The 27,678-nt window shown below is 27.0% G+C and overlaps 1 protein-coding gene across 2 annotated transcripts in view; it reads right to left on the minus strand.

Moving 5' to 3' along the window:
- Positions 1-27,678, minus strand: part of LOC142323269 (uncharacterized) — a 73,958-nt gene that overhangs the window by 39,466 nt on the left and 6,814 nt on the right. The gene's annotated exons all lie outside the window — the stretch shown is intronic.

The raw sequence follows: 27,678 nt of genomic DNA on the forward strand, positions 1-27,678 counted from the left end.
GTTTAAGTACGGTAATTAAATGTCGAATCTTTATTAGTTTATACGGAATTCGACAATTCAAATCGGTACTTTACTTCACATCCTACGATATTGTTTTCTGAAACGTTTCAGATTTTGGAATCATCTTATTTTAAGTAAATGAAGTTTAGTATCTTAAATAGAATACTCCAAATATTTATCCGTTAAAATCTTCTTCTATAGATAAAAATATATGCATATGTATATGTATTTATATAAATATATGCACAATATATATATATAAATATCATATATATATATAATATAAATATATATATATATATATATTATCATATATATATCACAATATATATATTATGATATATATATATATATATCATAGCTTTTTTCAACTTTTTATGCAGAAATCATGGCAGTGGCTAATTAATAGGATAACTGAATTATAGAATAATTGTCTGTATTGACAAAATATTTTGATAAAGCTATTTTTCCACTAAAATAACTTTCCCTTCATACATAGATTTCGTAGAAACTGTTTTAAATGTTTTCTGAGATATTAAAACATCATAAATTATTAATAATAATAATCTAAATGAATTTTGTTTTTCCAAAATTAATTTTTTCCCTTACTGAGAAAAATAAGTGATTTTTTAAACAAAAAATATTATTCAAATTACCCCAAGTTTCTTTAAATGATCTAACTGATCTCTTACCCAAGATTACCCTCAGTCAAAATTCAAAAAAAAATTTCATATGAAAATTTTATTAAATTTTATTTTTTTTTCCTAAAATCCTTTAGAAAAATACAACCCCGGTAAGTAATCACAAAACACATTCCCGAAAAAATTAAGAAGGAACTCTTGTTTGAAATTTCAAACATACGTTTCATGATAGTAATTTAAAACTGCTTAAATTTTTCATCGCTTGACATTTATCGGTAAAATTTATTCGTCAACTTGTTAAATAAAAATACTCCTTCGCCAAAACGAAAATAGAACTACGTGTTCGCCGTTAGAAAAGAAAATGAAAATCCGTAATAAAATCTTAATTTAGGAAATTGCTTTAAATGATTTCTCTGGTATCAAAAACCGAAACTCTTTAATAACCTGAATAAATATTTTTTAATTTGGTAAATATTACGTGTGTATTTTAAGTCGCAGAATCCAAATTTTTGTGATCGTTACCTAGAGATAAATTAAATACTGAATAACAGCATAATTTGCTATTATTATTTAAACACGTCATAAAAATATAATAATAAATTTATTATTGAGATTGCTTGAAAATTAAGTTATTTATATAGTTTGTTAACCGGAAATTGTTTGACTTCCTATCTTCTAGATTAGGATTAAATCGTTGTTGCAATCTGGATTCTAATTAAAACCACTTGATCTTATAAAACCTCACGAATCCTGAACCGTTCAATCATGTTTTATGGAATTATATGTTAATCATACCAGTTGTGAGAGGGATATCATAACATATTACTTTGGAGATAAATTTGTACCTTAATATTAAATTTTAGTCTAAAATTAAATTATAGTTTGGATTTTGATATTATAATCAAGTGGGATGGTTATTAATGTAATAAATTTCTATATTACAACTGATTCGGATTATAATTATAGAAAATTTAACGTAAAATAGTTTCTAACAATTCAATTTTCAAATTTCTTATTAAATTATTCAAAGTCTGTTAAATATTCAGACAATAAAAAATTGTTCAAACTGAACTTTGAAAAAAATAGTACGTATTTATATTATTTTTAGTTTAAAAAAGTGATATGAAAAGAATCACCTAAATAAAAAAATATTCTCACTAAGTTAAACCAATTAAAGATATTATTATAACGAATTTTTTTTTTTAAACTCCTGAGTGAGAAAATTTTAAATGTGATTTTCTTCGTAGAACAAAAGTACCTCTCAAAATTAAAAAAAGAAGCTTAATTGATTGAATTTGATTAATTAATTAGATATCTTACAATATAAAAAACTGTAAAAAAAATTTATAGGTCTAAATTTTAAAACCTAAAATATTTCAAGAAATATGAGAAATAAATTTAATTGAAAATAAACCACTGAGTATTTTTAAGTTCATCTCTTTGTGATTTTTTAACTCTACTAAAATATAGAATAACCTGCTTTTCCAAAAATAAAAAAAATATTCAAACAAAAAAATAATAAATAAAATTTTTAAACACTTTGAAACAAAATTAATCGATATAAAAAGAATCTATATCTAACGTTTGACGTAATATCCACTTGTAAATTAGAATATTCAAATAATAGTAACGCAATTAAGCTAACGAAAATTTCTTAGAGATTAGTATTTCTATAAAAATCAACCTTAATTATTACTAGAAATCAATTGTAATGCTATATAAATATTTTTTTAATAATTAGTTCTGGCTTAAATCCCAAAAATTCTTAAAGAATTCCAGTAACATTAAAACGTTAATGAGGTAGTATATTGTAAAACGTTTGATGATAATCCGGCAAGCCTTTCACGAATTTACTATGGAACTTATCTGATGTCTATATATATATATATATAACGCAACGATTTTATAATTTACTTTATTGCGTAGAAAAAAAAGAACAAATTCGGGTCTGTATTTCAAAAACATAACGGTTCTTTTTTTACGGGCAAAGAAAGGTTCATAATCTACTTTATAAATTAGAATCGCAGCAGGCCAATAAATAAATTATTTATTTTAGATAAATGCAGTTCGTATACAAAAGTTTAAGATGAAATCAGATGTAAGAAGAAAAATCTTACATAATCTGTTAATTTATAAAAATATATTACATACTTTGTGTTATATAAATGTTAAATTTATAAACGACATATATTAATGAAATACGAACATTTAAAAGATGTTATAAAAATGTAAAATAAGATAATGTAATATTTTTAATAGGGTGCATTATTTATATAATAAAACTTGAAATATACGTAAATATCTTGATTTAATAATTAATACTGATTTATTTATTATTTAACGTTATTAACAATATAAAACGGTCAGATATTGTTTCTAATACCCCCTCCAAGTTTAACCGTGTCATATAATCTCTCTCCAAGTGAGGCGTCTCGCTGTAGCAATGGATATAAATAGACGCCGGGATCTCAGTTCCTAAAATAAACAGCTCTACTCTACTGGTTTTGTCCGACCCTAATCGCTACTACCCTCTCATTTCTTTCCGTCTCTCTAATACAAGCACACTTATACAACGCATACTAACTACTAAGAAGATGGTACCCCACTGATTCATTGTTTTCATTAAGCAACAAGGAATAGTTTGCAACCTAGATTACCACCACTTCAAACCTTTCTTAATCAAAATGAGATTACTTTAAAAATGTTAATCATTAATTTTAATTTAAACTGATGAGGTATATTTAAATGATAGACATTTAAATTTATAATTTTTTGGTTATATATTTATATGCTTAATAATAATAATATTACTTTTTTTTAATTAAAAAAAATTGATAATATTGAAGGTAACCTAATTTCAATAAATAATAAATTTACATGATATCTATCAATAAATTAGAATAATTGTTGCCATATTATATTTTTATTTGAGAATATAATCTAATATTGTAGAATATTATCATCTATTATTATTTTATAAGATAAAACATAATTTATTTTCTTGTACTATCCGTAACTTTTTTCTTTAATTATAAAGTTGCATTAACGTATATTACACAACTAAAAGTTATTTTAACTTTAAATTATCTATATAACCCGGTTATGTTTGTTGTTTAATTCTTTATTAAATTTAGTTTTCATTAATTTTTTAACAATAATTTGTTTTATTTCGACTAGTATAAATTTTAGGTTATATTTTGATCAACTTTTACTTATAAAAACTAAAACAAACAAAAAATCAGCTTATTCATAACTGATCACATCTTCAAACAACAGCAGATATAAATTAAGCATTAAGAATAAAATAAAATATGTAATATATGTATTTTTTATTATCATTTATGTTATACGTCATCAATTTGTTTTTTTTTCTCTATCTTACTACCAATCATCGTCTTTCTTGGAGTATAACATAGGTTATCTTGTATCATATATACTAATTTTGTTCTACTAGTTCTTGTACGTTCAGATAATTTCATGTATGGTAAGAAAAGGCCTTCATAAATCTCCTTTAATTATTTATTTCTAAACACATCTCATTAAGAAATCCTTTAAAAACATCTCGTAGGTATCATTTTCATAGATTGCCGTTAAGAAAAGTTCTATTTTCTAAGTAGTTGTATCCTAAAATAAAGAGCAGAAATAAACCTTATCATTCAAATTTTTAACCAAAATTTATTTGAATCAAGGAAACAAAGATTGTATGTAGAGAAGATCTCTTCTGGTGTTAAACATAGATTTAAAATAATTATAACGAGGTTTTTATAGAAAAAACGGAGTAAAAAAATTGCATTAATATATATAAAATAAATAACTAAGAGTGTAAACGTACTGAAAATATTGATTTTAAAATAATGGAACAGGATAAAAAAAGAACGGTGAACTTATTGAAACCGATAAATGATGGTTTCATGTCTAAAGAAAAAAGCAAAAGCATATGTGAAAAGGATTCTTTTCACATATTTGTGAGTTAAAATGAAGATACATTTGAAGTGATTGACTTTACTGTCAGTAACAACACTATTTACTGAGCGAGGTACTTTGCAACGAGAAATTAGATTTTTGTACCTATTACAAAATATTTTCAAAAAAAGAGAATTTTAGTTCTGTTGGTGTAATTGGCCAAAACTTGTAAGAGGCACAAATATAATGGTTGTTCAATAAGTAATACTATGTTAAATTTAACTCTGGGTAAATAAACCTTTTTAACATTGCATAGACTTTACATGTTAGGTTACATTAGCTCTAAAAATAATCAAATTAACATTTATACCTCCATATGTTTTTTTCGCAAATTAATAAAATGAAGTAGAATATATCAAATAAAACATTTCGAAAAACTAAATAAGTAAACTTTTCTTCGATTATTTCATTTTTTTTGTAATAGAAAATATTAAGGAAAAATCCAATTTTAAAGAAATAAAATATCATAAACCAAAAACTTAATATATTCTTCTTAAGTAGAAATAAAAGTAATAAATAAGGATATAATAAAAAGCAAAATAATCTATTATGTAAAAATGATAGATTTAAGATAACTTCCAAAATTATTTACGACTGAAATTTAATGAAAACTGTAAAATCATAAATTATTAATTTTGCTATTGTCTGATTCACGTGGAAAGATATTTTTTGTTTCTTTTTATCTAGATCATATTTTCATTTAAAAAAATCTCATAAGTACAAAAAACAAAATATTAATTTTAAGTTCATTCATAGTGTTCTGCCACTAGGGCAGATCCTGCTACGACTGCTGCTCTCCATCTTGTTCTATATTTTGCTAATCTCTTTCTTTCAGCATATTTCCCCTTTTCCATAATCCCATCCATCATTTGAAATCTCTTCCTTTCCTTCCATTCATCTAGCATTCTATCGTATCCACTAATAAACACACCTTCTTCTCATTCAATGTCCTAGCCAGTTCCATTTCCTATATTCAATCACGTCTAGCATTTTCTTGTTCTCTCCGATTTTCCTTAATCCTTCTCACTTGTACATGATCTTGTCATCTGACATTTATCATTGTGCGCGACATCCACATCTCAAAAGCCTCAATTCGTTTTCTGTCTGTCTTTTACATCGTTCCCGTATCAGCTCCATAGAACATCACACTCCAATAGAATAGTTTATTAATCTCGTCTTTAATGCTAAGTTTAACTTTCTATACAATGTTATAGAAACATTTAATACCCTTCTTATTAAATGACTGCTTACTTCTTGATATTCTTGTTTTAATTTCTACTGTGCAAGTCAGGTCATCAGTTATAAAGCTAATTAAATTTCTTCACCTGATCTAAAACTTCATTTACTATCTTAATTTCTATCCTTTCCTCTTTTCCATCTAATGTCAAATAGTTAGTATTTTTTTTATCCTCATACCCGGACATTCACAAGCTTCTTTTAAGTCATCAAGCATTTTATTTAGTTTATTTGGGCTCTCCTCTAGTACCGCCATGTCGTTGGCAAAATGTATAGATTCTATTCTTCTTTCAATGATCTTTATTCCTCTTTTTTCATTCAGACAGCATTTAATTATTTCTTTGAGATATATACTAAACAGTGCTGGCAGCATCCCTTCCTCACTACCCTTCCTGTCATTTCTTGATTTTAAGTATTTTACTTTTATGACAGGAGGCCTGGAACACCTCACCTACTGATGGATGGACACGTAAATTAATTCCGAGAATAGATGTACGGGTGCAGAGAGGACTGGCTGAGGTAGGTTTCTATATCACGCAGCTCCTTTCTGGACATGGTGAGTTTGAAGCCTACCTGCATCGATTTGGCAGGAGAGCGTCTCCCCCTAGGCAGGTACTGCGATCTTGAAGATACCATTCAGCACACCATCTATCAATGCCAGCGGTGGGATGTGGTCAGACAAGATATCGGGTTAAGATGGCTTTCTCCAGAAAAAACAGTTCAATACATGTTGATAGGAAGAGCGGAATGGGACAAGGTAGTACACCTAGCAACAAGCATCCTGAAAACTAAAGCGAGAGAAGCTAGAGAACGGGATAGAGCCTGATTTAGGACCCAGATCAGTAAGAGGACTGAAGATCCCCTCGCAAGGAATCAAGAGTCGCATATAAAATGCCTGAGACTCTGGCGAAGAAGTGACCTGAGGGTGAAGGGGCGAAGAACAGCCCCTTGTGGAGCCGTCTTGCATCTGCACTTGTGCAGAAGGGCGACGGTGATGAAGCACGGGAACTCTTGACCCCTGGACCCTAAAGGCACTTCCTGGCCCCGCGCAATGCTTAAACTGAAGGACCGGCCCCGGAGGGGGAGAAACGGTGAGATAGGAGTTTTATTCGGTAGGGTACGGGTACACATAGGCTCTTAATAATATCTAGCCGAACCCGTGCGATTCCGACACTCCCCCGTATATGGAGGGATGCGTAAATGGCATTTCTCAGACTCATCTATAACAAAAAAAAAAGAAAAAAATGTATTTTACTTTTAACAATTAAACATACTTTTATTATTCCGTATACATCTTAAGAAAGGATGTATACCGGGCTGGTCTAGTGGTTAACTCATCTCAAATCAGGTGATTTAAAAGTCGAGAGTTCTAAGCTTCAAATCCTAGTAAAGTCAGTTAATTTTATACGGATTTGAATACTAGATCGTGAATACCGGTGTTCTTTGGTAGTCGGGTTTCAATTAACCATACATCTCAGGAATGGCCGACATGAGACTGTACAAGACTTGTACAAGACATCAATACATATCATCCTCATGCATCCTCTGAAGTAATACCTTCGGTGGTTCCGGTGGCTAAACAGAAAAAAGAGGGAGAGACATCCTAAGAAAAGTGCAGCAAAATGAAGTACTACCTTAAGTAATAAGTTTTGACCAATGTATTCTTCACGAAACTGATTTTTTTATTTGACTTCTACTAATGAGAAAGTTCTCAGTTCCAACTCATATCAAAATTCTTTTATGCTTATTTTCATGTCTTGCCCTTCACAAAATTCATCTATTACAGTGTTCTTTTATTTAATTAAGATAGGGTTCCATAGTAAATTTATTCATACTATTTAAATACAACATTTTGGTAAGTTAAAATTACAGCGTATTATAGAAAATTTAAAAATTATTTTTATTTGAACTTAAAAAGAATTAGAAGAACTTACATCGTTTCTTTACTTTATTTTTGTTACTTTTTAATAAGATCCAGATATCTCACAGCATTTATTTTTGCAAATTATATTTTTCACAGAAGCATAATCATCTGTAGAGTTAGGTGAAATAAAAAAAATAATTTTTTTAAGTAAAACAAATGTAATAAAATAATAACAAAGTCGACTTAAAAATATCGTTAAACGTATAAAATAATACTTTTTTTGAAAATTCTTCTTTAAATTTCAATATTTTGAAGTCGGTACCAAGTTTACACTAAGTTAATAGTTTTTCATTTAAAATAGATTTAAAAAAAACATAAAAAATTATTGATGAATGAAAAATTATTACATTTTTAATTAAATTCTTTACTGTAAAAAAAATCGTTCTATCAAATTTTGAAAATTTATTTAATTAAAAATATTGTTGTTTAAAATATCTGAGACTATTCTGTACCGTGCTACATTTAGACAAATAAATGTACGAATAATTTTTTCTTCCCCAAATAAAATTACTTTTTATAACCATGCGTTTTTTTTTCGTTTAACCTCAGAGTCCACAGTTAAGCATTACTTCAGAAGATGAGATGAATGATTTGTACCATAAGTTATAATAATTTTTTTAATTTTCTGTTATATTTTATATAACGCTTAATAAATTTTTTATTTATGAAAACTAAAATAAAGCAGCAGTAACAGCTGTTTAAAAATTAAAAATTATTGTTTTAATGATTATCAATGACAGTCAAATCATTGTTAATAATAATGAAGATTATTTTAATGAATTTTTAACCTTATTAAATCTTTTTATTTAATCTAAAATTAGTTTATTTTAGGATATAAGAAAAACATTCTTTAGTTAAGTCATTTATACATAATAAGAAATAAGATAAGAAATTTTAGATAATTAATAGATGTATTAATTTAATAAAGAAAAAAATACTGTTTTTATAATTTTTGAAGTACTTATCAGGATTAAAATTAGTAAAACTTGTCTATGAATTTACAGAAGGTTATCTTTTCAAGATGCATTCTCCTTTTATTTATTGATTATAGGTTATGTAGTATAAACTATGTACTATATAGTAGTAGTACTATTTTAATTAAAACTATCATTTTTAAAAAGACTGATGAATATTTATATGACCAATATTTCGTTCCTTTATGAAAAGTAATAATATTTTTTTTATTAGAGAATTCTTTACAGTATTAGAAAATATTCATTAAACTATGCACTCACTGTATGTGCTATTTGAGGCGCAAAATAAATTTTCAAGTCCCGTATATGAAATGATAGTTATCTGTAATGGGTTGTGTTTAAGAATTTCAGTAAAACTTATACAATTTTAATTAATGAATAATTAACTTTAATTGAGCTTAGAAAATTTAATTTTTGCTTCTACTTTAGTATCCTATAAAAAGAAGGAATTATATAATACTTCTTAATTTAACCTTTCCCTAATTTTCTTCTTTAGTATATATCTTTTTTAAGATAGTGTAACCGTTTTACAACAAAATTAATTACGCTTATTTTTAAAGGCTTTTAAATAAAATTAAATTTCTTGTTTATGACAACTAATATTTGATAGCATTTAAAAACGGTCTTAGATAAGAATTTTTGAGTTGAAATTTAATCTAAAATTAGTTTATTTTAGGATATAAGATAAAAAATTCTTTAGTTAAGTCATTTATAGATAATAAGAAATAAGATCAATTTTTTTTTTTTATTTTACGTTTACGATAGCAAAATTAATTAAAAAATATAACTTTGTTACAATATTTTTTGATATATTTAAAAAATATAATAACAAATAAAACAAGAAACTGTATAAAAAAAGGTATAAGGGCAGTGATATTTGCTATAAAAAAATGAAGATGAAGTGTTATTATTTTTTATAATTGCTACAATTACATCTTAGTGTCAAACTCTGTTGGCATTCAATATAGAACCTACCGATAGAAAAACGAGGCAACACAAGTGAACCACGAAAATCGCCTTGGTATTGCCTTTCTGTTACATTTGGAAGTTTGTAGATTCAAATTTCAGTCAGAAATTCTTTTACAAGTTAAAAAAACAAATGTTTCTTAATTAAAGAAATGGTAGTATACCTGTAAATAGGACTATAATTTTCGAAATGAATAAATTTATAAATAAATCAGTTGGTAAGAAAACTGTAAAAAAGTGTTTGTAACGCAAGAATTATCCGCAGGAAATTTTTTTATTTATTATATAAACATCAAATTTTCTTATAAGATAAATAAAATTTATTAAAAACTATATCAGAAAATTATGCCATGGGTGGCTTTGAAACGTTGAAGGATGAAGAAAATATTTATTACAATTGAAATGGATTTCTGGAGATGAATGCAGTGAAGGAAATTTAATAAAAAATAAATTATCAGAGATAAAATAAATTTCAGTAGTCAGTTTACTGTAGAAATAAACAGAAGTGCAATTACAACGTAACAGGTAATAAACAAAAATTTAATTTCAATAGACTACTTAAGGAATCATAACATGGTACCAGATGAAAGAAATATATATTATAGATGAAACAAAAATAGTAGAAGATCTCAACTTTTCTAAAACTGTAAGATTAATTAAGTACTTTTTTTAACGATACCAGTCTAAACAAAATTCAAAATCATAATCTTATGAATTAAAAGTAATTCTAATTAAGGCAATCAGCCGAGTTAGAAAAATATTTCACTGAAACGTTATGTAATGAGATATTATGAATTATTATGCATTTATGTACTTAAAATGTATCTTAACTAATTATAATACGTAAATATTAAGAATACTTTAATTTTTTACCACTACATTCGAGAAAAGTAAATCATGTATATGAGTCAGAATTGTGTTTTTAACGCAGACGCATACATGCTCTGAAATACTTCATGGTACGAAATTAATGTAATAAAGTAAACAAAATACTTTTAAAATTATACGTACATATATATTTCGATAAATCATTATGCTTATTGCGATAGAGAAAAAATTATATAGTACTATAATATTATTATATATAGTACTAGTACTGAGAAATAGCACTTGATTGCAGCGCTTTGTTAAAAACAGTAAGGGAAAGAGAAGCCCTGTAAATTTTATTTTGTGGTGGGTCAGTATTTATATATTAATATAAAGATAGCTGATTGGGCGATGGTTACCTCTGTTATTAATATTAGCAATAAAAGTCTGTTAATTTTTGATACTGCAAGGTCTAATTTCAAATTTAATTAAAATATAAGTTTATAATTATCTTCTTTAAACCGCAGGTGAGTAGTATGTGGCATGCTAATTAATTAATGGTAAATCGTTAGGTTTGGTCAATTTTACTGAATAAGAGTAAATAAAAAATTGTAGGTAGCGTTGACAAATCGTTTTAAAGTTATATTCTATATTATTGTTACAAATAAGCGGTTAACTTCACCGAAAAAAAGCTTAATGTATCTCCATTTTATGAGAAATCATTAAAATAATTTGGAAAAATATTTATCACCAGTAAGCCGAATAAAGTTTACTGCACAGAATTATAGAATGGAATGTAATTATATAAATTAAATTTTTCATAGTAAATGTCAATTCGAATATTATATTATGTTTTAAGTTAATTTTTCATTATTCTAAGAATAAAAAGTTTGCACCTTTGTAAGCAATATCTAAAAGAAAATAATAATAATTAACAATAATTTTAAGTGTTACAAATTCACTTTTTTTCTAAAAAAATGTGTTAAATATAATTATCAGAAGGAAAAGGAATATGTATCTATATATACAAATAAATAAATGTTATTTAATTAAAATAAAATTTGCGAAAAAATTTAGTTCATTTTTAGATGGATTAATTTAATAAAGAAAAAAACTTTTTATAATTTTTGTGGACCTTATCAGGTTTCAAATTAGTAAAGCTTGTCTGCTTTATGAATTTGTAGGAGCTTATTTCTTCAAGATTTCTAGATGCATTCTTATTTTGTTTATTTATTACAGTTATGTAATATAAACTATGTAAGACATAGTAAAATTAAGTACATAAATATTAGTATTATTTCGTAGTACAATTATTTAAAATAATTTGATGATTTTAACTACCTAACTGTTTTTCTATATATTTATGTAGAAATTATTATTATCCATAATCAATTAAAGAGCATTAATTTTCTTTCATAGATACAGAAATAATAACTGTAAAGCTTAAAATTGAAATTAATGTAATTTATAAAAAGTAAAATGTATCGCATAAGTTATTATTTTTTTTTAGATATATTTTATATTTTTAGATTTATATGTAATTTTAATGTTTGGATTTCAAACTCTGAAATCGTTACCCGTAATTTGATTTATATACGAATAAGTTTTGGCGAAAAGTATATGAAAATATTATTAATGAACTTTTTATAACGTAGTATGAAATTAACTAATCCTTCTCCTACTGTTAAGAATTTAAACTATTATCATTTTTTTTTACCGTTAATTTTATTAGATGAAAAACAAAAAGTTTTATAATGATTTTTAAAGCACTAAAGTTTTATAAAAATTACCACAGATTCATCCTAGTGGTAAGATACTAATAGTTTTCGATATCATAAAATATAATTTAAGAAATTAAAAAAAATATGGAATATTTTTTAAAATATTAATTAAAAAGATTGCTTTAATAAAAATAATCAATGCGATGAGACTGAAAGATTCTACTGCAAAGCTTTATTAAAAAATACTAATAAAAGAGGTTTTTAAACTGAATACGTTGAAAAAATTATATGCTTAATATTTTTAACTATTTGATAAAGAGGTTGATAATTGTTCACACAGACAATGCCTTATAAACATGAAATAAGTAAATAAATGAAGTTGATTTAGTCAAAATTAACATAAATTTATGTTTTTTAAAGGGATATATATTATTCTGGAAAATAGATTTCGTTTAAAGGGAAATAATATTAAAAAAAACTTAACTTAGCCGAGTTGTTTTTTTTTTCAAAAATTGTACAATTGTAATTCTGATGTCTTATTTTTTTTGTAATCAAATGAACGTCCACCAGTAAAATTATCATTAAATCCAATCCGCTTTATGATTTAACTCCCTATCACTAATCTCTTAATTCCAGTTTTAATTTTCAAAAAAGTAATAATGTCAATCACCTTGTAAACCGTTGAATTTGGCTATCACACCAAATTTAATGGATTTACGTTACACTATTCTTGAGAGATAAAAAAATTAGATACCAAAATAGTTGTTTAAATATGAAAATTTAATTTTCAGTCATTTTAACACTTATGGTCGAAAAGACTTTCGAGCTCGTAAAGACCTCGTAAAACGTCAAGAATTACAAATTTCCGAGTGGGTCATTTTTTATTCTTTTAAAATTTTTTCTTTATTATATTATATTACAAGACCTAAAAAAGTAAATACTCTGACGATGTTAACTGTATTTTTTAAAAATCTGTATACAATTTCATTTAGAACTACCACGCTATCAAATTCATAGTACGTAGCCTATAAATATAGGTTTGTTATATTATTTGTGTCATATTTAAAAATTATGTATTGATAAATTCCACGTAGTCCTAAAGTATTCTGGTCAACAAATACTAGGCTCGATAGTAGGTTTAATTAATTCTTTACTTGAAGCTGGAATAGTACCTAAACAATATAAAGTAGAGAAAATTAAATAAGTTATAAAAGCATAAAACGAGGCAGAAAATTACAGAATTAAACGTTTTTTTACATCTTACTAAAAAATATTTAAAAAGATACCTTTATTATGTTAGAATCTCTACCGAATAAAAATTTTACAAGCAGAAAAACATCAGTATATAAAAAGAAAACCTACAAAAAGTATAAATAATAGTAATTATGACAAATGCAATGGATTCAGATGTAAAGGCTGTATAATTTTAATTTCTTAGATTTGTAAATTTAGAACTCCAACAAAAATTGGAGAAAAGACATGAAGCTCTTTTCAAGTCTACATCATATTTCATATATAGTAAACAATGGCAGTAGATAAATCAAGACTTAGAAGATATAATTAGAAATTATTATCTTAATTTGAACATAATATTCACAAAAACAAGTTGAGATTTATGAGCTTCTATGAAAATATTTGCAGTAAAAAGTTTTAAAATTCCTATTGTAAACCTTCTTTTCCAATGTATTCGTTTAAATATATAAAAAAATTACAAGAATTTATCCTAGGTAAATTTTAATTTCATTGTAACATTAATAAAATTTGAATAACCGTTGTCCGTTATTATAAACAAAATTACACATTTTGAATTTGAAATAAATAAAAAACTGTACAATATCTTATTTAGTTTCACTAGAACACATTCTTATAGCTTTTATTGAGAATAAATGAACTAACAGAAAATTTTACCGGAATTTTATTAAAAAATTGAAAAATTACATGGCTGTACATTTGGAAAGATATTATATTTATTATGATATAATCTTTACTAATGAAGCCATAATATGGACTTTGAATAAAAGTACATGTTAGTTAGTACTTAGCACAATAAAGATTATATTTTATTCAAGTTTTTTTTTCTTACAATTAGTGTAAGATATCTTGGCTTACACCTAGATCGACGTATGAAATGGTGAGGTCTACTGGAGAAGAAGAAACAGATTAACTAAAAATTCAAGCCTATGCATTGACTAGTGGGTAGGGGCTCTCAGTTGTCTCTCTCTAACAAGGTCCTTCTATATATGACCTTGAAACCGATATTGACATATGGGATTCAGCTCTGGGATACGACTAGTGACAGCAATATTAAAGTGATTGAAATGTCATAGAACAAGATATAGAGGATAGTGCCAGCCTCCTAGGTTCATCAGGTATTCGGAAATTCATGAATACCTGTGGATCCCGTGTGATCGGGATGAGATTGACCTTTCAATTCTTATTACATAGTTAGGCTAAATAGGTATCTAAATCCCCTTGCTTTGAAACTGCTAACAGTGGTGACGACATTAGACGATTGAAAAGGATTGACGTGCAGGACCTTAGTTATGATCGTTGAAGATACTCTACTTTTCATGATTTTTTTAGCTTATGCATTTACCTGTTTCTGTTACTATTTTTTGTTTCCATTGTGCTACCTATTCACACGTTATTTTTCCTATTACTGTATTACGTATAATTGCTTTGCATTTACCTAAATTTACTTATTTCGTCAGCCTTTAATTTACGTCTGTGTTAAATTTTTCATTCGTTCGTTTATCTAACTGTTAATATGTGTATGAGGATTGTCTACTTGATAAAAAATATCGCGTGCAAACTGAATGTATTGTACACATGTAGTCTATAGATTTTACAAGTTATAGAACCCAATGATGATTGCTTATGACATAAAGAGTATTTACTGGATCTTATTTATTACTATAAGTATGTTTATTAACATGGACGTTTCTGTTTTTATAATCTTTTACTGTTTGTTTTTTTTTGGGGGTGGGAGTCATCATTGAATTACCCTCTCTCATGGGATATTTTAACATATTACTTACTTATGGTTTAGTCAGGAGAAACCGATTGAAAAATTTTTTTTCTCCTCTTTTTTATATTCTTTTTATATTCCTCTTTTTTTTGAACTAAGACAATTGAAGGTTGTAATATTAATTTCAAAAGATTTTGAAGATCTTATCTTCAAAAGATCTTTAAACAAAACGAATTTTATATAAATATATATATATATATTTTTTTTTTCATTCAAACTGTAACCTGGATCATTTAATAACCCATAGATCTGTTACCATCAAAACCAAGTGCTTTAAGGTGAAGAAGTACTGCTCAGTTGGATGTTCAGCAGCCCTTGGGTAAGGTCTGGCTGCCTGGACTGCTGTATAAGCTAAAACAGAGCCTCTCTCAGACGTTTTACCTAGTCTTGCGGAGTTACCTGGATGGGCGCTCTTCCCAGGTATAATTCAAGTGGGAAGTATATGGGTTCTTTGATACGAAGACTGGAGTTCCTGTTCTGGGGCCTGTTCTGTATTCGATTTTCACATCAAAATTTCTTGCTCCGACTTAAGTCACTGTCGTTTCGTTTCCAGACGACACAGCAAACCTAGGTGTAGATGAAGATCCGAATCAAACTTCTGCTAAACTACAATCAGAGTTAGATCATGATTTGAGCGTGGCTGACAAAATGGAAATGAGAGATGGGCTAGGAGTTATAGGTATTTCTGTTTACTGACAAATATTTATTTTATCTTTAGTATTGTTTTCATATATTGGTACTGACGATATTCTTTTTATTTTTATATTTTTTTCTTTCTGTGGTTTATTTTTAGTGATACATTATGTATTAAACTTTATTTGGACCACCTGTATAAGTTTTTTTCTTATATATGAGCTGTTGAACCTTTGTATACTTTACTGAGGGGTTTGTCGAGCTTCTCTGTTCACTTGATTACCATGACTCTAATGTACTTTTGCTCCATTGTTAAATACCTATTGTAAATACACACAGATAAACAAAAAAAAAACAATAAAACTTTGAAATATTAAGAAAATTGAACTATTAAAAAAAGAAAAAGAAAAACAACAACAAAATAAAATTTATCAAATGCTATAAGAAAAGATAATTAATTTTAAAAATCTCTTAAAAGATCTTTCATTTTCTTTTAAATTACATTCAAATTAATTGTAAGCCACAAAATATTTATGCTGATAGTATACAGAGTAAAGTAGAAAATAAAAGTTAAGTTAACGAAGTATGAGGGTGTAATAAAAATGATAGATTAGATCTCTCGAGATAAATTCTTGGAATTGTTAATGAAATCCCATTGACTCATTTCTGAAAATAACCATTATCACTCACATAGTTTACCAATCCGTTTTGTACGCACATTGGAATGATTTGTATTGTAATATAAACAATCTCTAACTGTAATATTACGAAAGAAGTAACGTAATACAATATTTTATTCCAGAAGAATTATGGTCATTATTAAAGTATTCTTATTATTAATTTTCCAAATAAATTTTATTAGTTTTTGCCTATAAAATTGCATTTTTCTTTAAACCTATAAACTGAATGATTCGATAATATGTGCTGAATAAATTTTAAAGTTGAACTTCTGACCCAAAAAACTTTTACTGTACAACTTTCTTTTCTAAATAAAATCACAGGGAGACGAAATAATAGAAATATTTTATTTTATTACTTATTTAAATACCTTTTATGAAACTGGAACAATATTTTAGGGTAAAAATGGAATGTATTCAATTCGTTGATGATATGGTGGATTTGCGTAAGGTAAAAATTTATAAATTAAATGATACAGATTTTAACAAAACAAGGTTTTAGTGAGAATTACAACGAAAAAGCCGATGATTACAAGTAACATTGCGAAAGTAATGAGAAAAATTATAGGACAGGAATAGATAGAATAATTGGGAGGTTTTATTAATGAAAGAAATGAATAAAGGAAAATTAACCAAATCTTAAATGATAAAACTGGACAGAAATTTCTAAGGAATAAAAAAAGTAGAAAACAACTACATCCATGCTCAAAACATTAAGGAGAAGAATATTTGAAAAAGAGTATGGAAATATTTGGAAATATGAACACTGAAGAAGGAGGATAATAGAAGATGGGAAATATATGTTGTCAAAGAGAAAAATGGGAAAGTGCACTTGGGTTGATGTACCGATAGATGAGGATGTTTTGAAGAGTGATGGTAGAAAAAAGTGAAAATTTATTAAATGTCGGCAGATCGAAAGGTTAAAATCGGTTTCATTTTGCTAATTATCACGTAGAATGGTTGAGGCTAAAAGATAACTGGATGATGGATATATTGATTAGTACAGGTAATCAAGGAAAAAGAAAAATAGTGAATAACGCAACGGGTAACAGAAGATAAAAACATGAACACAGTAGGGTAATGTGATGATAGAGCTGCCTCTTAAAGCCCTACCTAAACGGCAGAACACTAACTAAAATGACGGTGGGTTAAAATGATTATAAATAATTTCAAAGAATTTGAGTAGCAACTTAAAATTGTTTAATTTATTTGGCCCTATGCCTTCTGAATACAAGAGAACTTGGCACTAATTTTATAATAAAATATATTTGCTAAGTAGCCAAAATGAAACTAAGTCTGATTTTAGGAATAAATTTTAAAAAAATTTAAAGTTTAAAAAATGTGTTTTATAAATCTTATAATTAAATTATTCTGTTCTATTAAAATGTATACTCGTTCATTAATAATGTTAAACATTATTTTGATTTTGACTTAATAAGAGGATCTTAAATTATTTATTAGTTCATTCTGACAACTGCAGGTTGACAACCGATTACAGGTTCCTTCTTCTCTTTTTATGATGAGAAGTAATTTTTTTTTAACGAGCGATAAAGTCAACTCTGTTTGGGATTCAAACTTTGAACTTTCTGAAAGAAAAGCAAGATGCTACCATTCCGCTGTGAAGGACAGAGGAATATTAAAATTATCCTAATAATGAACGATATTATCCATTAGTATCTAATTCTTTTAATAAATTAAATTATTTGAGTTGCATACCAATTAACTAAGTAGTAAATAATTTAAAAATAAATGTTAATAAATGGTGTCTTTAGAAGATAAATCATTACTAAAAATTTATCAGTAAAAGAAGTCTCCAACTGAAGTTAAGAAGACGATCAGAAAATTTTGAAAAAGGATTAATAGATATTTTTAGACAAATTTTTTATGTTAGAAATGTCTGCAAAATCTTCTAGAAATGGAGGCGCTTTGTCATGAGACAGTAAGTTGTCCAACGTTTTTATAACAATATATATATATACAGTTAGCTTTACGAAAGGTTTATAGAAATAAGTTATAAAAATAAATTAGCTGGAAAACCGGTAACAGTAATTAATCTAAAAATAAATGGCGATTTCTATTCTATGATGATCATCAATCAGTAAACACTAATATTTTAGTACATGTAAAAATAAATAAATAAATGATGAAGAAATAATAATTGAAATATAAGAAGACAACTCATGCGCAGGTTTACTCGACTTCAGAATCATCATAACTTGAGACACCTTCCATTCTGATGAGAAGTACGATTCCGATGGATACCATTGAAGAGGTTTGTAATGTACTTGATGGCCTTGAACGGAAGCATAACTAGCATCTTTTGAGTTACTAGGGCAAAACTTGGGATCTTTCTTTGAGCGCTCCCACTGTTTGATTACCCGTAACACCTCCCTAGTTGAGATGGGCCTAATCGGAAGGCTTAAGGGCATCGGACTGTCCAAGAAGTCAACTATTTTCAAGTCATCAGAAATAATTTTAATATGAATATGGGCAAAAATAAGACATCCTTTAATCTAATAATATTTTATTTGGAAAATCTTTAACTAAATCTACTATATTAATCGAATTATTATTATTATTATTATTATTATTATTATTATTATTATTATTATTATTATTATTATTATTATTATTATTATTATTATTATTATTATTATTATTATTATTATTATTATTATTATTATTATTATTATTATTATTATTATTATTATTATTAATAACATCTTTTAAAACATGAGTTTTCTTGCTTACGATACGATATGATTTAAATTAAATTTTCATGTTCAAGACCTTTTAACGAACTACTTTATTATGATTTTTTATTTTTAGATTGTGAATAAAATATCACAAAGCAGATTGTAAATTAACTACAGCTGACCCTTTGCTCTTATCCCGTTTCAAACAATTGCCCAAAAAACTATTTAATAAATTTTTGTTTTATATGCCATTAACGAATAGCAGGAAACATCCTGAAAAAAGTTATTTCTCAAAAGTCAAACAATTTTCAAAAGTAATATGCATCCCATGCCAAGTTTACTAGGGAATTTAAGGATAAAGTATTTTCATTTTTTCTTCTTTTATGAGCGGAAAAACTTATTTTTACATATCAAAATTCCAAACTGAAAAAGATGCAAACTGCATTCAGCTCTGCAATGTACATTCTTTTGCTTAACATAAGAAAATAGTTGTTAAGTTAAAATCATTACTTTCTCAGAAAGTAACTTAAACTAGCGTACCTTGTGTTTTAGATAATTGAGATATATCAGAGTTGTAACATAGACGTAATTAATTGTATAAAACCACACATTATATCCCTTTTTGCCTAGAAACTATACATTATTTGTCTTAGCTTATGGTAGAAATAATATTCCAAATTATATTTACATGAAATTGAATATACATTTTCCGAAATTGAGTTTAATCTTTTCTTTTAAATGTAATTTTTATAAATAGGGTATAATTGAACACCTACGTCAGCCAAAAATACGATATCGACCGTCTAGTATTAGGAAATACTGGTATTTACATGAACCGAGTTTTAAATATCTATATGAACCAAGGCAGCTCAATCTAATATTATCTTAGTATAACAAGTTTTTTATATTAATTTTTATGAATATAAAAAATTATTTATAATAGTTTTGAATGGTAATTTTAAATAAATTTTTTTAGAGTACTATCTTTAAAATCTTAAATGCACTTTACATGGAAATTTTATAAGTATCTGGTATTCAAACATGATACAATAACAAGTGTCCCTAAAAATCTAACGTAAGAGCCAGACTAAATTTTATATTAATGTCAAAATAATTATTGAAATATTTAATATACTCTATTAGTTAATAATTACACAATCCACTTGTATTAAAATATCGTTATGTAATAAAATATATGATAATTAAGTTGTTCTGGAACATTAAAATTTAATGTAAAAAAAAAATGTAGGCGTAAATACAAAAAAAAACATATTATTATATTTTGAGAACCACAGAAATCTATTCTTTCGTTTAATAATTTCAGTAAAAATGAAATTAATAATTATTGTAATTTGGAAATAATAATTTTATATTTTATATTCTGGGAAGTTGAACGCCATTTGAATATTTACTTTTTTTATTTATGAACTGAATTCCTTCTCTTCGTTCGAGCGATTTCTCAAAGTGCGTTTCGAGTGCGTAGGCGAAAAGACCGAAATAGTTGTTTACTAGTTAGAAAAATTATTGACAATGATGACTACAAAAAATTGAGAGTGGGGATTAATTTGCAGTAGTAATCTGGTCCTGTATTACAGGTGGGGTCGGGAATACCTAAGAGAGGGGATATTTTTTTGGCTTACTAAATATAAATAAATCTCATTTATAATATTTTGGAAATGATACTGCTTAAGTTTTTTTTTTTTTTTTTAGCTTATTTTACATTCTTAAAAATTTGTACATGCCAGCTGCAGCTGGCCTGTAATAATGTAGTGCTTTTGGCATTATATTATAAAAAATGTATAATTGATATTATGCCATTTTTAATAAATTTACTTTATTTTATTAAAAGAATGATGACAAAATTAAATTAAAAAAATTATTTTAATTGAAATATTCACATCAAAATTGAATTTTAATTGTTTGCAAATACCAAATTACAAAATTTTCTTAACCTTAAAAGAATACTATAGGTGATATTTTACAGTTTACCTAAAGTTTTATAAATTTTAATGATACAATTATTTACATTATTTATAATGTTCTTTGTTTCTAAATAAACATGTTTTATGATATTTTTCTTAATTACGTTAGAGTACGTTATTTATTCCAATTACTTGAGGTTAACTGCTGTTTAATATATCTTGTGGATTATGAATGCAAGGATACTTTTTCTATGTGCCATTACAAAAATTGTTAAAGGTGTTCAAAAAGGGCAATACAAGTGAACTATATGTTAAGAGCTGTTCAGAACCCGTACCAGTTCGCTAAATATCCATCAAAAGTTGGAGTTTCAATATCACACTAATAAGAGGAGACTTTCCACCACATTAAGGGCCTAAAACAGGGTTGTTGCCTCTTCCCTACTTTTGTAAAATTATTCATGAAAGACAGTAAGAGGGACGGTCATGTGTTGTTCAATTAATGTGAGCAAAAAATTCTCTGTACATGTTTTTCACAGATAACAAAGTAGTGGTAATAAACTATAAATTGAATGTAACCTTTATTGTGAGAAAATTGAAACAGTGTTTCAGTATATTGGGACTGAAAATGGTCAAAACAGATTTACTTCTCAATTTGAAGTAATACTGAAATTTATATATTAAAGAAGCGCCAAAAAGGTCCATGATAAATTTAGATATATTGGAATATATATTATCGATAACAGGAAAGCCGACAGTGACATACGGCGGTGAATGATGCTTACTAGACGTACAATTAGAAGTCTCAACTCCTTATAGACTCCTTATACTCTTTAAAAATAAGACGTAGCATGTAATAGTTGTTATATCAACAGTTACATGCTACGTTCAATTATACAGAATGCAATTGAACCAGTAACAATTTCTAGGTATGAAAGGTAGTGAGGTAGCGTTAAGTAGTTGAAAAAAAAATTGGAAGCCCTACTATGAGTTTTTTGAGACGTTACTCTTGTCGCTCAGTATGTTAGAAACGACACTATCAGGGACCTGTTTGGAAACCCACCGGGTTGATCTAGTGTGAACGCGTCTTCCCAAAGCAGCTAATTTGTAAGTCGAGAGTTCCAGCGTTCAAGTCCTAGTACAGTCAGTTATTTTTAAATGGATTTGAATACTAGATCGTGGATACCGGTGTTCTTTGTTGGTTGGGTTTCAATTAACCACACATCTCAGGAATGGTTGAAATGAGACTGTACAAGACGACACTTAATTTACACTCATACATATCATCCTCATTCATCCTCCGAAGTATTATCTGAAAGGTAATTACCGAAGGCTAAACAGTAAAAAGAAAGAAGGGACCTGTTGGAGTCAAGAAATCTACTGTTGATAGAATTAAGCAAGGATAGCTAACGTGGTATGGCTTTTTTATTAAAAGTGTGGATAATAGGTGGCCTTATAAAATATCCGGTTATACTCCTGGAAGGCAACTAAAAGAGGTTGCCCAAAGAGTACATGGGTACAAGGTATTTTAGAAATTGTAAAAAAAAAAAATAACAAAGAACAGCGACTGGAGTGATATAAAACTCTGAAGTACGGTATGCGAGAAGTGAATTCGAAATCTCGTAGAATAAATGAATGTTTCCTTTGTATCATTTATATGTTCTGTGAATTCTTCTGTAAAGTACATCAATACATTTTACTTTGTTAACTTTCTGTGAATCGTTTCATGAAAAACTTGACTGTAAAAATTCCATTGAATTCCTATTAAAATTACAAAACTCGAGTACAAAAAATCTCAGTACTTTCAAAATTACTTCAATAAACAGAAATCTTTAATGCTAAAAAGGCAAGGCTAATACAGCAACCCTCATGCGTTTCTCATAAAATATAAAAATTGTATTTATCGTAAATTATAATTTGTTTAAAGTAAATATTATCTATACTTATATAGCTAAATTACGAGTTTGAATTAGTGTAATTATTCATCTGTCAACTTATGGGTTAAGTAAATCACTTCATTTTTATTGAAAGGGGAACTTTTGTGAATAAACATTATCGCCATTATCATTAATTTTTTTTTACTAAATCCAAGATATTTAGAATACTTGCAGGTATTTTCTTTTCTATGCCACTGATATTAGAAAAATAAAAAATAATTATGATAATAAGTTGATCAGTTTTAACTATTTTAAGTTTATTGGTTTTGAAGAAGATGCATTTATAAAACCTTGAAAAAGGTAAGAAACGTTTTAAAACTGTACCTGTAAATCTGTCAACTATGCAAAATAAAATAAAAATTACTCTAGTAACATGAAACACCATTTATTAAACGATTTTAGACAGTAATGATGTTCAGTATTTTATAAGTTGCTAACAAATATATTTTAGTAGTTTATTTTTTAACCCAGTAATAATATTTTAAGTTCCTAAAAATAAAGACAAGTATAAGACTTGCTCGGTCTTGCAATTCTGGCAACTATAAGAAGAATGTATAGATGACTAAAACAAAATAAGACATGATTGTGAACACCTTACTAGTACTTCAGTCATGAGACACAAGAGTCTATTACGCGCGCGCACAAGTTCTCTCTCTGCGCACGCACCCCCGGTGAAAGAACGTGGTGTTATATTTTACAGTATCACCAACACGAGAACAAATACAAACCACTGACTCGACCAAATTAGACCGGCTAGACGGTGACACGTACTTTTAACAAATATTTAAGTAAAACTATACGGATAGATCAAATCATTTGATTTTAAATGTAAAAATTCCTTCCGATTATAGTACCAGATTATTTTACTTAAACATCCAGAAAACATCGTAAATATAAAGTAGAAAGAATTAAAAAAATTTCCTTGGAATTTCTCTTTAAGTCGATTTAACAAATTAAATTAATAGCCTGTGTAAATAAGTAATTTTCGTTAATTTATTTATTTCATCTATTTAAATTAAAAATGTATAATTTTGATTATAATGTTATCCATGAAATACACTAAACACGAGCTTTAAAGCTTTTAGTTTTAATAATCGCTGAATATTCCCGAAGCTGAAATTTTTTTTTTAATTTTCTTTCTCTTTGGTGCTCTTTGTCTCTCTTTTTAGTGGAACTGTGTATTGACAGATATCAAGAAACTGTATTCTCCATGATGGTCTGCCCTGATTTTTTTAATTTAATGTATAGTATCTTGTCTCCCTTTCAAATCCTCTTCCTGTACTTTTTCCTCTTTCCCGCACACCTTCAATCTTTTCTTAAATTATTATTTTTTAAATACAGTCTGTCTTAGTTCGTGGGCTATTCAATTAGCTTTTCGTCTTTGTACTGTCTTAAACATACTATCATTTATATTTTTCAAGACCTGATCATTAGTTACTCTTTCTCTCCAGTTGGTACTTTGTATTTTTTTCTACAGCCACATTTCCAAACTTGCCAGATAAGGAGTTTTTTTTTTTTATTGTCCAAACAAAACATCTTTAAATCTCTTTCTCAGATCAATAGGTATCCCTTTTGTTTTAAGCAGATTTCTAACCTCATTAAAAGTAATTTTACTATTCACAATTCTGCTTCTAATTTCCTTAATGTAGATTCCGTCAAACTTTATTGCGGTTACAAGGTATTTAAAACTACCAACTTGTTCCAATTGTTTTCCCTCAAGTAAACTCTGTTGCATCGTATTCTCTCGATATCTTCATTACTTTGGATTTATCAGCATTTGTTCTCATTCCGTATTTTTCTCCTATCTTACTTATTCTATCCATCATTTGTTGTAGCTTCTCTTCAGTTGTAGTCATTATTATTTGGTCATCTGCATATTTGTCTTTATTTTTTCTCCTCCTACTGTCATCATCTAAGTCTTCCAAAGCTTCTTCATTGTTTAGTTTCCATAAATGTTAAAAAGGATTGGAATGCATGCAGCATCCCTGCCTAACTCTTCTTCCCATCTTTACTGCATCTGTTTCTTTTCTCTATTCAAACCTGTACCCTTTCTCCTATGTATATATATATATATATATATGTATGTATGTATGTATATCTTTTTAATAAATCTTCTATCCTTCCAATCCAATCCTATTTTCCTCAAAATTCTCATTAGTTTATTCCATTTACCCGATTGAAAGCTATCTTCCAGCCAATGAAACATATGTCCCAAACTTTCCTCTTTTACTCGTATACATCATTTTAATAATACATATACAGTAATAATAATACATACATATACATATACATATACATATACATATACATATACATATACAGTAATAATAATACATCATACAGTATACATCATATTATTATAATATTTTGATTTTAACACATTTTGACATATCGGTTGCATTTTACTTCTTTAATTATATTTTTATAAATTCTAAACTATATTTCTTTTTACAGTCTAAATTTCCTTCAATTACTAAATTAACTAGCTCCTAAATATGTCTAATCGTAGTTCTAGAATGAATTAACTAAAGGTACTTTTTTCTCCAGTAAACTTTAGAACCTTTTCTTTTCAAAATTTAGTAATTTTTTATAGAAGGAAAAGACTTGAGTTTGAGTTAAAAAAGTTATTGCTGTTTATGCTGGTCATTTTGACGACCTTCTACATATGGGGCCGTTCATAAAAAAGTCATATTTCCAACTCTAATTATATCAAAAACACTTTTAACAGTAAAAAACATTTTTTTAACAAAAATTCAAAACATGATTTTACGTAAAATTAGAATCGTGTTTATCCAAAAATTAAAAGAAAATTAAGAAAAGAGTTAAACTATTTTAAAATTTTAAAGAAAAAACTACTTTAATACCTAAATTGTTAAAGCTAAATTTTTCAAATTTATTTAGAAATTCCAAGGGAGGGAGTGAATAAAGTACAATCTGCGATTTGATAAGTGCTACTGCAAAGGTTAAGAGCCCAACACTAATATAGGCAAAAAATTCAGTTAAAAGTAAAGTATAAGTAAGTAAAGTATATTTATAATTATATTGATTGACCTTGGCCCTACATCTTGAATTATCAAATAACATCTAATTAGCGGTGATGCAACCCTATGATTTAGTAGTGGTGTTGTTTTAGTGATAGTAATTAGTCACGGAAATCCAGTATAAAACAAATATTTTTAATACAACCTTTTTTTTTTTTTGCTTTATGATATCGCCACGTGAGCTTGAAGCTTGTGCGTGGGATACGAAAATTGAATTTTTTAGTGTATGAAAAATATCTTACCTGTCCGGGGTTCGAACCCAGAGACTCCGGATTTTACATAAAAATGTTCTTTTTAACACAATACCTTCATAAAAGTATGAGACATTTTTATTTACAAAAGCATATTTCCATTATTAGCTACAATGTTGAGTTATACTGATATTTCCATACGGAGATATAAATAATATCTCTTGAAATCATCCCTTATTGAGTTCAGAAACTTTGTTTTATTCACTGTTTTACAACAGAAAAATTTATTAATTTGTTACTTTACACTGCATGTCCTAGTCTTTCTTATGTCTACCATGGTTGTAGAGCATCAGACATGCAAAGACAACGCTACAGACATCGTCTCTGAAAGTAAATATTTTTACTGCACAACCATTCCTTTCAGCGAGTAGAAAACATTTATATTAATTTGACTGAATATAAGAAATATTTCAGTGGGTTTAGCTACCCAAATTTCATTAGCAGAAGACAATGAGAACCGACTTCATTTCTCATTTTCTCTTGTAAGTCTGTGTTTAAATGGTTTTTATTCTTGAGAACAGCTATACCGTTTTTAACAACGCTTGTGAGATGGTCTAAAACCGTTAGACGGTTATGATATAAAACAAGATATCGTCTCAATCTTGAAAACACTCAGAAACCCGTATTTAAAGAACTGTGGGCTAATCACTGATAATTTATTGTCAATTCCTAAAATAAAACTGTGATTTATTTCATTCTTTACAGAGATCTGAATTTTGGTGGTACGTTAAATAGTTGGTTTTTTTGAAAGATCTTTATAGAATTATAAATTTACACTATAAAAAATAAAATGAAAATTCTATATTTAATTATATATCTTAAGATTTAAAATATATTTTTTTTTTTGTTACGAAGTCCAACAGAAATTAACTTTATTTACATTTGATCATGACTTCTTTATTAACACAAAATAATTTTCACACCATTGCATTTGATATAATATAAAACATTTATTTAATGATGAATTACTGATTGATATTTTTGAGCTTGATTGCTTTAAATGTAAGCAAACATCTATACCTAAAAATAATTTCATTCTAGAATAAAAATAAAACAATTACAATAAACAAACTTTTTTTTGTAATAAATGTAGAAGATTTACAAGGTTTAATAATAAAACAGCATCGTTTAAGAATATGGCATACATAGATCTAGAAAGCCACCTATCAAAACAGCAATTGCTGTCACAGAGGACAGATTTAACCTAACTGACGCCTGGCGTCAAGAATGGACCACAAAGCAGAATAACCAAATCCCATATATT

This window comes from Lycorma delicatula, chromosome 1, assembly GCF_047948215.1.
Source record: "Lycorma delicatula isolate Av1 chromosome 1, ASM4794821v1, whole genome shotgun sequence".
NCBI classification, from domain to species: Eukaryota; Metazoa; Arthropoda; class Insecta; order Hemiptera; family Fulgoridae; genus Lycorma; species Lycorma delicatula.